Raw genomic sequence first — 16,671 nt, forward strand, 5'->3', positions numbered from 1 at the left:
TTACAAAAACGCAAACCAAAAAACCCAACCCATCCAAAAGTTTTACTTGATTCATTTAACCCCACTAGCTATTATCCCAATTCCCTCATCCCATTCAAGGCTATATTACTTGTGAAAAGGTATCTGCAATATCAATTCTTCTTACTCTCTTCTTAATTCTCTTCATTCTGGCTTCCAACCTCATCATTTAATTGAAACTGCTCTCCCCAAATTTACTAAATTTCCAAATCAAGTAGCTATTTTCTCATTATCTTTCTTCACTTCTTTGCAGTCTTTGATACCATCTCTCTAGCTAGGTTTTTCATGATTGTCCTCTCCTGTTTCTTCTGTTTCCCCTTCTATCTTCTCAGTCTCCTTTGCTTGGTCATTCCTACTAACAAAGATTCCCTGAATCCCTGGAGATTGTGGATACTCTTCTTTCTTGACACTATTTCACTTGGTGATTTAAGCTCCCATGGATTTAATTATAATATCTATGTTGATGATTCACAGCTCTATTTATTTAGTCCTAAATTCTCTGTTGACTTCCAGTCTCACATATCCAACTGTCTATTAGGTATCTTTTTTTAAAGAATTATTTGTTTTTAATATTCTTTTCTTTTTAAATTGATTTCCAAACTCTCTCACTTCCTGCTAAGTCCCCCCCACTGAAAAGATAATCAAAATGATATGCATTATAAATTTGAAATCATGCAAGATACATTTCCATATTAGCCATATCACCCTCCCCCTGCCAAAAAATCTAAAAGAGTAAAGAAAGTGGAAAATTATACTTCAATTTGTGGTCAGAGTTTATCAGTTTTCTCTCTGAAAGTGGATAACATTTTTTTATCATGAGACTTTTGGAATTGTCTTGGATCAGTCAGAATAGCCAAGTCTTTCACAGTTGATCATCATTATAACATTGCTGTCACTGTGCACAATGATCTCACTTCACTTTGTATCAGTTCATATAGGTTGTCATGTTTTTTTTTTTCTTTTCTGAAGCCAACCCCCTTGTCATACCAAAATATTACTAGTAGTATTTTTTTTTTGGCAGTAGCAAAAAGAAAATAAAATCTTGAAATAAAGTGGACATATTAGTATACATTGCAAAGAGGGATCAGATTTAGATTTGGGATCAGGAAACATTTCTTAAAACGTAGAACTCATATACAGTAATATTAAGGATTGGTTGGAGAAAATGTAGCTTATTAATATTATGGCATATTATTGTGATATAAGTAAAAACATTGAAATATTTAAAGAAATGTGGGAAGATACAAAAAAAGATAAGAAAATAGAATCAGGGTAGGTGATTCTTGATTGTAATCTTAGCTTCTTTGCCTTCCAAAATATATTGTAAGCCCTCCACTCCTTTAATGTGGAAGCTGCTAAATCTTATGTGAGCCTAACTATGGGTCCACAATATTTAAATTGTTTCTTTCTGGCTGCTTGCAATGTATTCCTCTTGACCCAGGAGCTCTGGAATTTGACTACAATATTTCTTGCAGCTTTCATTTTGAGAACTTTTTCAGGAGGTGATCAATGGATTATTTCAATTTCCATTTTATCCTCTGGATTTAAGATATTGGATCAATTTTCCTTTACAATTTCTTGAAACATATCATCTAAGCTCCTTTTTTCTTTCATAACTTTTCAGGTAGCCCAATAATTCTTAAGTTATCTCTCCATGATATGTTTTCCAGGTTAGTTGCTTTATATTTTCTTCTATTTTTTTCCATTCTTTTGACTTTGTTTTATTGTTTCTTGATGTCTCATATACTCATTAGCTTCCATTTGCCCAGTTCCATTTTTTAAGGAGTTCTTTTCTTCAGTCAGCTTTTGTGCCTATTTTACCATTAGAAAAAATCTGTTTTTCAAGGTGTTATTAAGTATTTTTTGTGCCTCTTTTTCCAAGCTGTTAATTCTCTTTGTAGTTTTCTTGCCTCACTCTCATTTATTTTCCCAACTTGACTTTCACCATTCATGTCTTTCTTTACCTCTTCCAGGAATTCTTGTTGGGCTTGAGTCCACTGGTTAGGAATTAAAATTAACTTAAAGGAGGTTTCACTAGGGTCAGGCCTTTTTTCTTTTAAGGAGGGTCTCTGACTACATAAAATTTTTGATGAGATGCAATTGCTCCCACTTCCATAGTCTTTACTTTAGCCCAGCTTTTTTTTCTTGGTTCCTTATACACAGTTGTAATGGAAATGCAAACTTAAAAATTTTCCCCTCCCTTAGGCCCTTTGATAGGCTTAAGAGACTCTGAGAACCTTCCTTGATTTGAAAATATACTCTGCCTCCTATTAGGCTGGATGTGGGCACATGGAACCTGTGGCAGGAGGCTCAGTTTTCAGGAATGCCCACACCTTGATGCTGTGTGATTGAGCAGTGGGTCAAGACGGTGGTTACATTCTCTGACCCAGGAGAAGGCTATATAATCCCTGATGTGAGGCTTTGCTTTGGGGCTCACTTTGAGAAGTGTTCTGTGATTTGTTCAGATGAGCTTTGGGAAGCCATTGTTGAGACCCCCCCTGGGCTTTGAAAAACCCAGATGTTGATTTGGTATGGATGTAATGGTTGGACAGTTTGGAAACCTGTCTACTGGATCTGTTTCTCCATCTTGATAATTCTGTCTGTATACTCTGAAGTTTGGGGTACTGACCTTTTTCCCCTGAAGTAGGTAAACAATATATGTTTGACTGATTAAAATAAGCTTGTTAAGCCATTTTGAGTTGCTTTCCTTTAGCAAAGCAGATCTAAGAACCTGTGTTGGCAGCCACCCTGGGCACGCTTGGGGTGCTTGCTGCTACAACAGTGCTCCATCTTCTTATTCTTTGCCTTTGCATTAAGCATTCCCCATGTCTGGAATGTATTGCCTCCTTTTCTCTGCATCATAACATCCCTTCATTCCTTCAAGACATAGTCTAAACACAAATTTCTACCTGTGAATTTCCCTGCTTTCCTCAACTGATAGAGCTCTTTTTCTCTAATGCCTTGAATTTATTTTGTACATATTTATACTGAGTATACTGATACATGTATGCATTATTTTCCTTCACAGGGATTGTTTCATTCTTTGTGTGTATGTGTATATATTATATAGATAGATATGCACACACATATGTGAGTGTTTGTGTGTGTGTGTATGTGTGTGTGTGTGTATGTGTGTGTGTGTCCAACACCGAGCACAGTGCCTGGCACATAGTGGAGGCTTAATAAATGCTTGTTAATTGACAGATTTTTGTTGCCTGACCAATTAAATCTGTTTATTGGGATTTTATTGATGAAACTTAAAACCACATTCGCTTTTTAGTTTCAGTGACACATTATTTTTTCATAGTGCTCTCACTATTAGGTGCTTAAACACCTAATTGGTATTGTTTTTCATGAATAGTCAGGTCTTCTTCCCATCTTGTATTTGTATAGGCTGGTATTGAATATGTTTTATTTTGTCCTTTTATTGTACTTCTTTTTTTATGCTCTTTTTGGGTTAGAGGTGGATCAGATAATATGTGGGGCATTTCCTTTGTGGGTGTCATGCTTTGGTACTAACCAATTTCCCAGATTTCTGTGTATGTGCCTGTATATGTTTTTAAAATCTCTTTGTACATTATTAAAATCACAGATGCACACTGTATGAAGTTTCCTTTTCAAAAACCCAAAACTTGCCTGAATGAGTCCTAACTTGCAGGATCTTTTATTTTATTTCTTAGGCACATTTTCACAGGGACCATAAAAATGATCCTAATTTATTAATGTCTGAATGAATATTTCACTTTAGACACAATGGTCCAAAGTATACAAACTAGGTTGTTTATTTAGTTACATGAACTTTGAACAGACTGTGAAATTAATGGTTGAACTGAAAAAAAAAACTTAACAACACTGACCATATAGGAGTTAACCATCAATTATTTCCCACTGCAAACATCTTGTCTTCCCTTTCTTCCTTGTAATTGTTATTCTATCTTTAAATATCTCTATATGAACACATATATGTATATATGTGTATATGTATGTATATATACGTGAATATTTATATATTAAAATATTCTTTAAATGAAGTTTTCACTTCAATTATACCATTCTATAAGTGAATATCAGTTAACTGATTATTTTGATGTGGCCTCATAAGCTATAATTTTACTACACTTTTTGGCTTAATAAAGCCAAAATGCTTTGAATATTAATCATAATTAATATACAAAATTGTCAAATATTAATCACAATTGACTCTAACACAAGATTTAGCACTACACAAAACCTTTGATATTATCTACTCCAGTTTTTTTATTTCACGGATTAAGAAATTGAGGACTAGAGAGAGGAAGAGAATTGATTGAGTTCACACAGGCAGTAAGTAATGGAAGCAGGATCTGAACCCATTTTGTCTGATTCCAAATCCATTGCTGTTTTCTATACAGCACACTGCCATATACACAAACTTATTAAACCTTTCTATTTAGCTAATGATTGTTTTATTTATAAGGTTGGTAACCCCTGGTGAAGGCATCTTTGTACTATACTTAGGGGAGTGTAGGAACAGCAGGGAACTTCATCTTAGAATTTGCAGTGGTCTGAGAAGAATTACTGACGCATGAACTTTGTAATTTTGGAGAGAACATAGGAGGTAAAGCTGGAAGATCAATTCCAGATGGTTCCAGTGGAGATGCTTCTGATGCTTCTCCTAGTGTCAAGTCACTATATGGGAAACTCTTTGATAGTTGACCTACAAGGAAATTCCTTACTGACCCATTTGTATTCTATACCCTGAGTGATACTGGCTCTAAGACATCAGGTGGAGGGATAGGGACCCACTATGGCCCAATGCCATAATTTCTGAAAAACAGATAAGAAACCACAAAAAAATCTAAGTGGAGTTAATATAAAATGTTCAAGATGGTGTCAAACTGCATTTTATATAAAAACCCCATGATTCTGTAATAATTGCTACTATTTATATAGCCCTTTACAATTTTCAAAGTACTTTACATACATTATCTCATTAAGCCTCACCAGTGAATTCATGAGGTAACTGAGATAGTTATAATCAGCTGAGGAAACTGAGGCCAGAAGAGATTAAGGGACTTACCACATAAATGGGGACAGAAAAGGGATTTAAACGTAAGTTTTCCTTGACTCCAGTTCAGACGCTCTAATGACTATGCCACGATGTCTCTCAATTTTAAATAAAATATATTTATGAATATTTAAATGTTATAATGAATTTCTACACAATAGATTTTATGGACTTTTCTCTATGATGCCATCCTTTTTAGAACATGACTTATATGAATTGACTTGAGCTCCTCAGGAGAGTTCTCTGTTGGTCACCCTCTTCACATTCAGTTTAAGGCATATATTTTTGTTTTTCTTGTATGCTCCCTACTTCTTAGGGTAAGACACATTTCCTTTTAGCCTTTTTTTTAATCTCCACTGACAAAATAATTTCCTTTTATTTAGGAGGCACTTAAATGTTTATTGATTTTATGGTCACAAAATAATAAGACCCTATATTTAGAATCTGTCTCATTTGCCTCACCCACTTTACTAGGAAACTGAGGCCCAATGAAACTAAGTAAATTACCAAAGATCTCAGAGTTTGAGTTTCAGAGCCTGGATTCAAACCCAGGTCCTTTGACTCAACATCTTATAGACTGAATTTAATTGACATAGGACATTCATGGATGCCATGAAGTGATCCGTACTCTTTTATCAGTGTTATTTTGGGAGGGGTGGCACTATCAGTTGAAGAAAACAAGAAAGAATTCATGAGGAAGATAATGCTTGACCTGCTGAAAGACTGTAAGATGGAGGTAAGGAGAGAGTGCATCCAGGCATGTGGGACAGCCAGTGTGAAGTCACAGAGACAGGAGATAGAGTGTCATGTGTGAGAAAGATAAAGGCCAGTTTGGTTAGATCATAAAGTATGGGAAATGGAATAAATCCCATGGAGCTAAAAAGATAGTTTGGGGCCAGGTTGTGAAGAGTTTTAAAAGCTACATGGAAGAGTTTATATTTTACCCTAGAGGCATTAAGAAGCCATTGGATTTGGTTGAGAAGGGGAATGATATGGTCAGATTTGCATTTAAGGAAAATTACTTTGGCAACAGAGTATGGGATAGTGAGAGATTTGAGTCAGGAAGAGCGATTAGGAGACTTTTCCAATAATCTAAATAAAAGGTGGTAAGAGACCCTGAACTAACATGATAGTTCTGTGAGTAGATAGAAAGGGGTAGATGCAAGAGATGTTGTAAGGGTAGAAAGCAGCAAAAATTTAGCAACTGATTAGATATACTAATAATAACTAACATTGTATAGTTTATGTGTCAGGCACTGTGCTAAGGTGTTTTACAGTTATGATCTCGTGATCCTCACAACAATCCTGGGAGATAGGTGTATTATTATCCCTACTTTACAGATGAGGAAACTGAGGCACATAGAGGTTAATTGACTTGCCCAGAGTCATATAATTGGTAAATATCTGAGGCTAAATTTGAACTCATGTCTTCCTAACTCCAGATCTAGTGCTCTATTCACTGTGCCACCTAGGTGCCTAAATGGGGCGAGGAATTTCTCATTCTTCATCCACCCCCCTTTTATTTTACCAGGATACCTGATGTGTCAAAATCACATACAATCTCCTGAAATTTTTTTCCATGTTCATTCTCTTTTGAATTCATTATGAAGAATTATGGCACACCTAGAATTCTAGGAAGTTTTCCATGAGGCACCAGAAAATTCTAGGGGCATCCACAGTTCTTAGTTGGGGATACTTAACCAGGAACACCACTTTATTGTTGTTGTTTGCTAAGGTTTCTGCAGTAGTGCCATTCACAAATAGCTGTTGCAAACCTTGGCCAAAGTTCGATTTTGCAAAGACCTAGTAAAGATAGCAAGGACTTGATTCACCATAAGTACTTGGTGGAGATTCTGCTTAGGGATCTTGCAACCAAACAGTTCAGTTTTCATTTACACAAAGTTTTACCTTAATATTTGACATTAATACTGCCATAGTCAATATGGCCTACTGGGTATGTGTAAACTGACACAAAGATAACTTACTTTTTTTTATTAGATATTTAAGATTTTTTTTCCACTTTTCTATCAAACAAATGGTACATTCCTAGCTTTCAAGAAAATTTGTTCAATGACTGTATCTAACTTCAGTGTCATTGATTTTCCTACACTAATCTTCCCAAACCAAGCCTCACCCTTCCCTGTTCTCCCTCCTCTTCACTTCCCCACTTCCCACCCCCCAACCCAGGAAATCTGTTGCAGTGTCCTGTCCTTGGATTATAACAATGGCTTATATAGTAATGTCTACTAGTACAAAACAACTTACTTCTAAGAATCTTTTGCACCATCTCGTTGCTATTTTGAGAAGGGTCAATGAATTGGCACATTCACAACATCATTTCTAACAATCTGCTTCCTTTCACAAGGGGGAGAGAGGAATCCCTGAAAAGAACAGTGGAAAGATTAAAAAGGGGCCTTGGGTGTGACTGATTCAGAAGATGATTGGAAAAAAAAAGCCTACATCAGATAAAAGAGGAGGAAAAAGAAGGACAATAAAATAAGGGCTTATCCCAGGAGCATCTCCACATTGCAACAGGAGTAGCTAAAGTAAAAATCCCCTTTGCTTATTTTCTTCTTTCTTGGTCTTCCTATTCTCCTTATCTCCGTGCTTTGTGAAAAACCCTTAAAAGATCACCCCAAGCACCATCAAATCTACAAAATTTTCCAGAGGCCAGGAAAAGAAAAAGTCCTTGGTTTTCTTCCAAAGATCATGCTGGATGTTGAGGTGATCTAGGTTTAAAAAAGGGAGGAAGAGAAGACCATAACCAAGAAGGAGCGACAGTCAAGCAAAATCCTGGGAAAACTTGGAGTCCTCTATTTCAGATCAGTCAACAATGGCTCAAAACTATCTCCTCCAGAATAAAATATAAAGTCCTTGTTTGACATTTAAGGCTCTTCAAAACCTGCCCCCTTCCAATCTCTCCATTCTTCTTATTGGCCTTGACCCCTTCCACTATCTAGCTTTACCAGCATTTTTGCTACTGTTCCTCAGACAGAATATTCCATGATCATTTTCCATGCCTTTGCACTGTCTTTCTATTATCCTTAGAAGTATCCAGAACTATCTCCATTGTGACACTATCTGCTTGTGTACATAAAGAAACATGAAAAATGAAGGCTTAGATTAGATTATTCCATATGCCCCTTACAGTTCTAAATCTATAATGCAACCTCAATCCAAGAAAGGAAGAGATGTCCATATCAGTTAAGAAAGTGACCAGGCCTTCAACATGACAATCTGTTTTTGTTTTTGGCCCAGATCTGTGATTTTGCTGGTGTGTGAAGTTCCCAGTGATGTAACTCCTGCCATCAGTAAACTAACAACTATTCTGAATCTTATGGTCCTTCTTGGGGATGGGGTGGGGGCACTGAGAGGCTAGGGGACTTGCCCAAGGTCAGGTATGTCAGAGGCAGTACTTGAACCCAAGTTTTTCCTGACTTTGGATCTTTATCCATTATTTCAAGCTGAACTTCTGTCATTCATACTAAAACAAAACAATTTTTTTTTAATCCTCTCAGTTCTGAGCTCTCCCCAGTCTGATAATCATGGCAGTCTATAAGTATGGGAAGTCAAAAGGTTGAAAAGCCCTAATGGTATATGATGCCCCAGCACAGACCAAGTGGAGGCAATAGGTATTAAAAGGGAGAGATAAATGTGAGAGTCATGAGGAAAGCAGAAATGGCAAGAGTTCATACTTGATTGGATGTTTAGTGAGTGAGAATGGGAAGGGAACAAGCATCTACTATGTGTTAGGCATGCTGCTGGGGCTAAAAAAACAAAAACAAAAACAACCCATGATGTCATTTGAGAATATACCATCTTTCACAGATTTTGGGTGAATTCCATTTGACCCCAGGAATCTATCTCTATTTATTTTGCCATTTGACCTAGATAGAATACACTTGGTATCGACCAGTCTTTGATCTAGTATATTCAGCCTATTGACTTCACAGACAATTTAAAAGGCCTCTTCAATGAAGACAGAGGCAAAGGATTTATTCAGTAAATAATTTCTTATGCACCCCTGAGTGCTTCCTTTGCTCCACTATCAAAAAGGTTCCCACCTCCCCTCCCCAATTCTCTAACTGGCTTCCTTCCTTCCATAGACTTAAAGAATTTCTTGTTATTGATTGTGTGATGCTTTGCAGGTATTCTTATTCCTTTTTGGCCCACTTAATTTCTACTCTACAACTAACTTGTGGCTCTTTGTGAGCTTCGCTGATCTTATTTATTATTTATTATCTTATTTATATTCCCTGCCCCAAATATCGATTATTTGATTGTTATACCATAGTTATTTCCTGCTATTTTCCTCCATAAACTTCTCCCATGTATAATAAATAATAATAGTTCATCAAAACCTACTGACAAAATGACTAATATTATCATAGGATATAGATACCATTTCTCAGTCAATAACTTTCTCCACTTACCCCTCTTCTGCTGACTGAATGAAAATGTTTTACCCTCTGCTTTCAATAGGATAAAGATGGGTCATCGGATTGAATCCGTGTTCAGGTACCTTTCAGTGTTGTTTTCATAGTAATCATTATGGATATTGTGCCCCCTGATTCTACTTTCTTATCATCTTTTTTTGGTATTTTCCCACATTTCTTTAAATATTTCAATGTTTTAACTTATATCACAATAATATGCCATAATATTAATAAGCTAAAATTTCTCCAACCATTCCTTAATAGTACTGTAGGAGAGTTTTATGTGTTAGGAAATGTTTCCTGATCCCAAGTCTAAATCTAATCCCTCTTTGCAATGTACACTAATATGTTCATTTTATTTCAAGATTTTTTTTTTCTTTTTGCTACTGCAAAAAAATACTTCTAGTAATATTTTAGTATATTTTTATTCTTTTTAAGGGAAAGACATCTTTTTTCCCTTTGATAATAACCTCTTCGATTCTACCACTTAAGTATTCAGGATTTTGTTATTATTTGTTTTGTTTTTAGCATTTGTATTTTTGATGCTTGGCACACAATTTTCCTGGGCTTGCAATAAACTGACTTTTTTTTTTAATTAGGAGAAATGAGGTCAGAGGAAAATGATTCTAAAGATTTCTTGCTGTGTCCTTGCATGTCATATTATACCACATCTAGAAACATTGTTAGAAACTTGAGAAAGAACTCAGATCTATCCATCAATCAAGAGCTCATCGGGAACTTTTAGGTGCTCAGCATTACACATATGCTGCAGGAAATATGGACCCAGTTCACATTTTCTGAAAGTTTACAGTCTAGTTGGGGGAATGACTATCACTGCCAAGTCACTTGAAAAACAAATTCTCTAACAGTGTAGTAGCCATCATTATTAAAAACAAGTGTTTGCAGAAGCTAGACTTTAGATTACTGTAATGGCAAGGGAATTTGAAGATCTTCCCTGCTCCTTAAAGGGCCCCACAAGAGAATCTTGCTTAGGAGAGGCCTGTTTTTCTGGAAGACACATACCTTTTGTTGCTTTGTAATTAGGAAGCGGGTCACAAAGGTTGTGATGTTGTCTGACCCTGGAGAAGGTTAAATATATACACCCTGAGGTGAGGTTTTGCTTTGGGGCTCACTTATAGGAAGAGTTGTGTGGTTTGGCCAGATGAGACTCTGGGAAGACATTGAGCCCTTTGGCTTTGAAAACCCAGATGTTGGTGCTTCTTTCTCTGGTAATTAACTGTATGTATGTTATGGTCATACAGCTAGAAACCCTGTCTGGTGGTCTGTTGAATTGTTTTATTTTCTCTGTCTATATATTTTATCTGCTTGTAATTTCTATCTGTATTTTCTGATGTTCAGGGTCTTGACTTTTTGTTAACCCCTTTTGAGTTGCTTTCCTTTAGAAAAGCAGATCAAAGAACCTTTGCTAGCAACCATACTGGGTATGCTAGGGTACTTACTGTTACAATTATCCAGTTCCTTGCTTAAGGTCCTTGCATGACCAAATAATGTGGCCTGTATGTTTTTGCAGCATGGTGTACTGGAAAGAGAACTAGATTTGGAAGTCAGAGGATTTAGATTCTTGCACTGGCTCTGCTATTTGCTAAGTACATGACTTGAGTAAGAAAGGAAGTGTAATAGAATTGTTAGAGAGCTGGGCTGGGAGTCAGGGGGAATTGTGTCTAAGTCTCCTTTTTGTCAAATACTAGCTGTGACTGTGGTCAAGTATCTTAACCATTCATTGTATCAGACAACTCTCCAAGACTGAGTTACAGAGAAAATGCTCACCTGCATTATTGGTAACGGGAATCCCAGGAGTTCCTTAAGCCTATGAATTCACAGAGCCAGTCCCTATCCTGTATCATTTATGAGTTTATTAAGTCATTCAAATTCTCTGAGCCTCAGCTTTCTAATTTGTAAAATGAGGATAATGACAATTATACTACCTTCTTCTCAGGGTTTTTTTGTGATGATCAAATAAGATAATGTATGTAAAGCACTTTGTATAAATTGTAAAGTACCATGCAAATGTAAAGGATTATTATTTTTATGTTACTTTGCTAATAATTAGCTATTCAGAGGCCAAAAAATAATCCCTACCCTACATGAATGAAGAATGCCAATTGTCTAAACCATGACATGGAGTGGGAGGGATAACCCATATAACAGGTTTATCAGTATAACTAGTTTGGGTTGAAACTGTGGATGCCCAAAATTGAGTAGAAAGAGGAGAGTAAGCTGGTTTGTCTCTAAGAAACTGCATAGTTCTTTTGATGACTCCAATACATTGTAAATTCCTGGGGGGAAGAAACTGCTTCATTTTTGTTTTCCTGTAGCCCAGTGCCTGGCACATAGTAAACACTTAATAAATGCTTATTGATTGATTAATTGTTAGTGGATATGAGCAGTTGAAACATAATGCAAATGAGGAATTTTGCTTGAGAAGTATGTATCTCAGAGAAATGTATGGTCCAGGGTAAAAAAAAAAGGAGGGGGGGAGGAGGGTTGAGTGAGTGAGAGAGGGAGAGAGAGAGAGAGACAGAGAGAGAACTGATACTAGTCAATAAACATTAGATGCCTGCTACCATTAAAAGCCTCTGTGTTCCACCAGTATTCATTCAACATCAGAAGAAGGCATCCCACAGATTGGGTAGACCTCTGGTTACAGATTTATGGGAGGAGGTGGAAAAGGAATAGATAAGATAGTTTGGAGCAACAATAATTGTGATCTTCCTCATTGGAAGGAATACCTACCATAAAGGAATGTATAGCTCCATTAAAGGATTCGTCTTATCTCCATTGAAATATTAAAGTACTATAGAGACTAGAGTGAAATTATGAATTCCTTGAAGGTAAGGACCGTGACTTACACATTTCCACCCTCCTTCCCTTTGATTTAGCACAGGAATGCTCAATAAATCCTTGTTGATTAATAATCGCTCCTTGCATAATAGCACCCTGAACTATGTCTTTAATTATTCCAATGATGGTATGTTTTCACCATAGTCTAATGATATTTTTGTTCTTCTGCTGTAATCACTGACAACAAAAGAGAGAATAATCAAAGCATCATGTCAATGTCAGTTTTTCAGCTTTCCAGCATCATTCACAGATGCCAATATGTTGGCATTATCCTGATTCTCAAGAAAGGAAAATGCCCATGTCTGTGGTGTGATCTGTTATTTTCAAAAGACCCTCATAGCTCTTATAGAACCATAGAAATATACTCAGGCTGATAACCAGAAAATTTCCATCTTAAAAAGGGGAATAGAGTGGAAGCAGGATGGGACATAATTCTGGAGCAGAATAAAATGTATATCTGTTTTATAAGAGTCAGAGCCTCTAAACAAAAAAAAAAAGTTTTTTGGACTAAAAAAAGAAAATCATTATGCCTGCTTTATTTCAACTCTTTCCTTTCACCCCCAACTAAGCTCATACAAGTAATGTGTTAACTTCAGGATTGTAGACATAGCATTGATCACAGATTTTTATATGGTTTAAGAACAAGAATGCTACAATAATTTCTTTCTAAGGCCTTTGGGATAGATGATGGGGCAAGATATTTGAGTTCATTGCCAAACATACTGAGGCACAGGTCAAAATGACTGTAATTTGAATTGTGAGTGCCAAAAATGCTTGTTCAGCATTAAACAGAAATAGGAGAAAGGCATCAGTGTAATCTCATATTATTATTAAATAATAAAGAAAAGTCTGAGTAATGCTAAGGTTATGACATGAACTGACAAGACCTAGAAAATGTAATGTTAGCCCAACACCCCAACCCTGCTTTAGGCTCATGAGAAGAATGGAAAATAGGCACCACAGCATGTGTTAAGGATGAATTATCTGCCTTTAGCTTGGAATTTCCTGGCATTTTTCAGCTTGTGTCACAATCCTGATGTTATTTAAACAAAGCCTTTCTTTAAATTTTAACATATTTTTTTAAAGCCATGACCAATATTCTCCCTAATATTTATGAGTTCTGAGCAGACAGCATCATGTTTCTCAATGGGAAAAAACAAAACCAAAAAAACTGAAATGATTATGAATAGTAAGCTATCTGACCAGAGCTTTGCTAAGTGCTTGGAGAAGAGCAAGCCCAGACCTCTAATTTCACCTAAGTTCCTATGAAACAAATCTTTGGTTCATTGTGGCCCATCAAGGTCACTACTAGAGTAAAGGCTGGTTTTTCCACAGTTGTATCCTTATTTAGGTAGTAGCTGGGGAAAGTAGAAACTTGAGACCAAGGTCAGCACACTAATTCTGTTTAAGACTAATTTTGTCCTCTTTCCCCACCACAAACAGTCATGAAAGCCCAACCTTTCCCCTTTTCTCTGTCCCCCTCCCCCAATCAAGAAGAACAAAGGCATAGAATGGAGGCTGAGCCTAGTAAAAGAGCATACAAGTGGGGATTTAAAGCTAATCCCCAGTCCTCACCTCCCAGAAGACATTTCTAGAATTCAGTAGAGGAAAGTGAAGGGAGAACAGAGAAAAGTGGAAAGATTTTTTTGGGTTCCTCTGAGGATCTTTAGATCTATATTTCAGAGGGAAATAAGTCGCCAGGCCTCCACTTCTACAGCAAGGGGAGCACATGACTTGGTATTTTAGGAGTTAATTTACCCAAGGGACAGGTGTTCATAATCCTGAATGATGGGATTCAAGACAGGGTGTTTCATTGGATTCATGATCAAGATAAGCTCAAGGTAGTCCCTGCTTCAAGAATCACTTAGAAAAGGGGTAGCCAGGTGGCTCAGTGAGTAAGAGCACCGGCTCCAGTGTTGGGATGACCTGGATCAAATCCAGGCTCAGATACTCAGCACCACACCCAGAAATAACTGGCCGTGTAACCTTAAGCAAGTTACTTAACCCCATTTGCTTTAAAAAAAAAACATAAAAATAATCACTTAGAAAACAAAAGGTTTGACAGAGTTGGATCAATAACCAGCTCCTCCTTCCAACAGAGGAGAAAGTTGACATTAGAGACCCTTATTTCCATACCCAGTCCAAGTACCCTGAGGAATTATAGGTAATAAGAAAGTAGTATGATTTGGGGAGTCTGAAAATGCACCTTACTACTTAATAGATTATTCTTCTTACTGGACAAATAGTCTGAAATTCCACCAATTAGAGGTTCATTTTAGCTAACAAGAAATACATACTCAGTAGGGTTAAGGGAGATGTAGTAACATCTAACAAATATCAGTTATACTAAGGAATTGGGAGTTTTGATAAAAATTTTTGGGAATACTCTAAAAACAATTTTGGTGCAATTAGGGAAGACAAATTCCCAATACATTAGTATTTGAGAGTAGAGTAGAGTACATTAAAGAAGGCTGAAAATCACCAAAGTCAGTCTTCTCTACTTTAGATTTTTATTTATTTAAGCTATGATCCTACTCTTTTTTGGAATCTCTACGATTTTGGTTCAAATCATGAGAATCCTCAATGTTTTTTTTTCCTCTCTCTGGAATAACTATTTAGTCCAGGTTTGGGTATTGAGCTGTTCATCATCCTTCAATAATCAGGAGAGGAACAGCATTAAAACAGTAAAATATTAAATCAGGACCAAAATGAATAGCAGGGCCACAGAAAATAACTTAAGTTATGTTCCTAAATAAGAATAGTTTCATTATACTTGCTCTCACTTTGTTTAGAATTCAAGATCTTTGAATATCCATGCTTCTGGAAACAAAGAAATGGATTGGCAAAGTCTAAGAAGCCTGAGTGTGATCCCAAATAGTCCTTAATGCTGAAGATCCCAGTGAAAAGTGGGGTCTATGTCCAAACACTTGCTTGGTTCCCTGGTCCAATCTCCTTACAACTCTCGGCTTGGCTTGCTCAGGTATCATTCATTCTTCATTCTCATAATCACCATTTATCCAATTTTCTACAGTATGGATATCTCATCTTGTTCTTTTTTTTTTTTTTTACAGATAAAGAAAATGAGCTCCAGAGAGAATAAGTGACTTGCCTAAAGTCATATACATAAGAAATATGAGAAGTGGGATTTGAATCTAGGACAGTCCTTTGATTCTAGAGACTATGTGCTTTTTCACCATATGATGATACATTTTTAAAAAAACATTTTCTCTATGAATTTCTCTCCTTATGGTAGTAAAGAATTTGAAACTATCTGTCACTTGGGGAATGGATGAACAAATTGTGTTTCTGTGTGTGTGTATGTGTAAGTAACACCAAGCACAAGCAACTTCTAGGTACAGAATTACGAGCATAGCAAATTCCATTTATTCAGGGACAGATTAAGGCAAGACATTCACAGAAAATCAAAATGCAGCATTCACCATGTATAATTCAATAATTTAGTAAGTCCTCAATTCAATCACAAAGTACTAAGGTCCAAGTACTCCATCCCTGGGAAGTACATTTATTTAGTCAATCACAAAGTCTTCTCTCTATTCAACTGGAGATTAGTTTCCAATCATAAACAAAGTACATTCAGTTGGTCAGTCATAAAGCACAAAAATAAAAGTACTCCACCCCTGGATCACAACTGAATTAAAATTATCATCAATTACCACCAAGCACCTTCTCAAAGGGGAAGAAGAGAGCACAAAGGCCATCTATTCCTAAGCTACAAGGTTACAATATCATCACAGCATTCAATACCCCAGGAGAGGTCTTTTCTTCATCTTGACCCAAGGCAAGTTCTCAGCAAGCCCTGTTCCTGGGAAGACAAAGCTTAACAAAGCTACAATAGACACTGCCAGAATCCTCATCAACTCATTCTGTGCCTACAGAACAGTCTCAGAACCCCTGAAAACATCAGCAAGACCCTATGTATTTTGGTAAACATACAACAAGAAAATCCTCCTTCAGGGCTTCTGAACCAACAGCAAAGTTCAAAGACCTCTGCAACAACAGCACTGTCCTTTACTAGCAGACAGATCTGGCAAAGTAACATGAAAACACAGAAAAAACACCAGCACCACAGTCATGACTCCTCAATTCTCGGCGGCTCTAGGTGGCAGTTCTCAAAAGTCCTGGGCAGCTCCAATTGGCCCTCAGCAATCTCGGTGGCTTTGGCAGGCATTTCTCTCTCTCTCTCTCTCTCTCTCTCTCTCTCTCTCTCTCTCACTCTCTCTCTGTCTCTCTCTCTCTCTGTCTCTCTGTCTCTCTGTCTCTCTCTCTCTGTCTCTGTCTCTCTCTCTA

General features: G+C 36.7%; 1 long non-coding RNA gene across 5 annotated transcripts in view; it reads left to right on the forward strand.

Annotated features, from left to right (window-relative positions):
* LOC138152925 (uncharacterized) overlaps positions 1–16,390 on the forward strand; it is a 306,686-nt gene extending 290,296 nt beyond the window's left edge. For 4 of the 5 annotated variants that reach the window (XR_011166235.1, XR_011166234.1, XR_011166236.1 and 1 more), the window contains 2 exons: positions 15,156–15,343; positions 15,435–16,390. This is a non-coding gene — a long non-coding RNA (uncharacterized lncRNA). Of the gene's footprint in view, positions 1–10,455; positions 10,611–15,155; positions 15,344–15,434 lie in introns of those variants that run through there. The other variant, XR_011166237.1, reaches the window with a different exon arrangement.
* Positions 16,391–16,671: the final 281 nt, after the last annotated feature.

Source organism: Petaurus breviceps, unplaced genomic scaffold (assembly GCF_028583685.1).
Source record: "Petaurus breviceps papuanus isolate PSGF00001 unplaced genomic scaffold, PetGlider_PUasm1.0 90977, whole genome shotgun sequence".
NCBI lineage: Eukaryota > Metazoa > Chordata > Mammalia > Diprotodontia > Petauridae > Petaurus > Petaurus breviceps.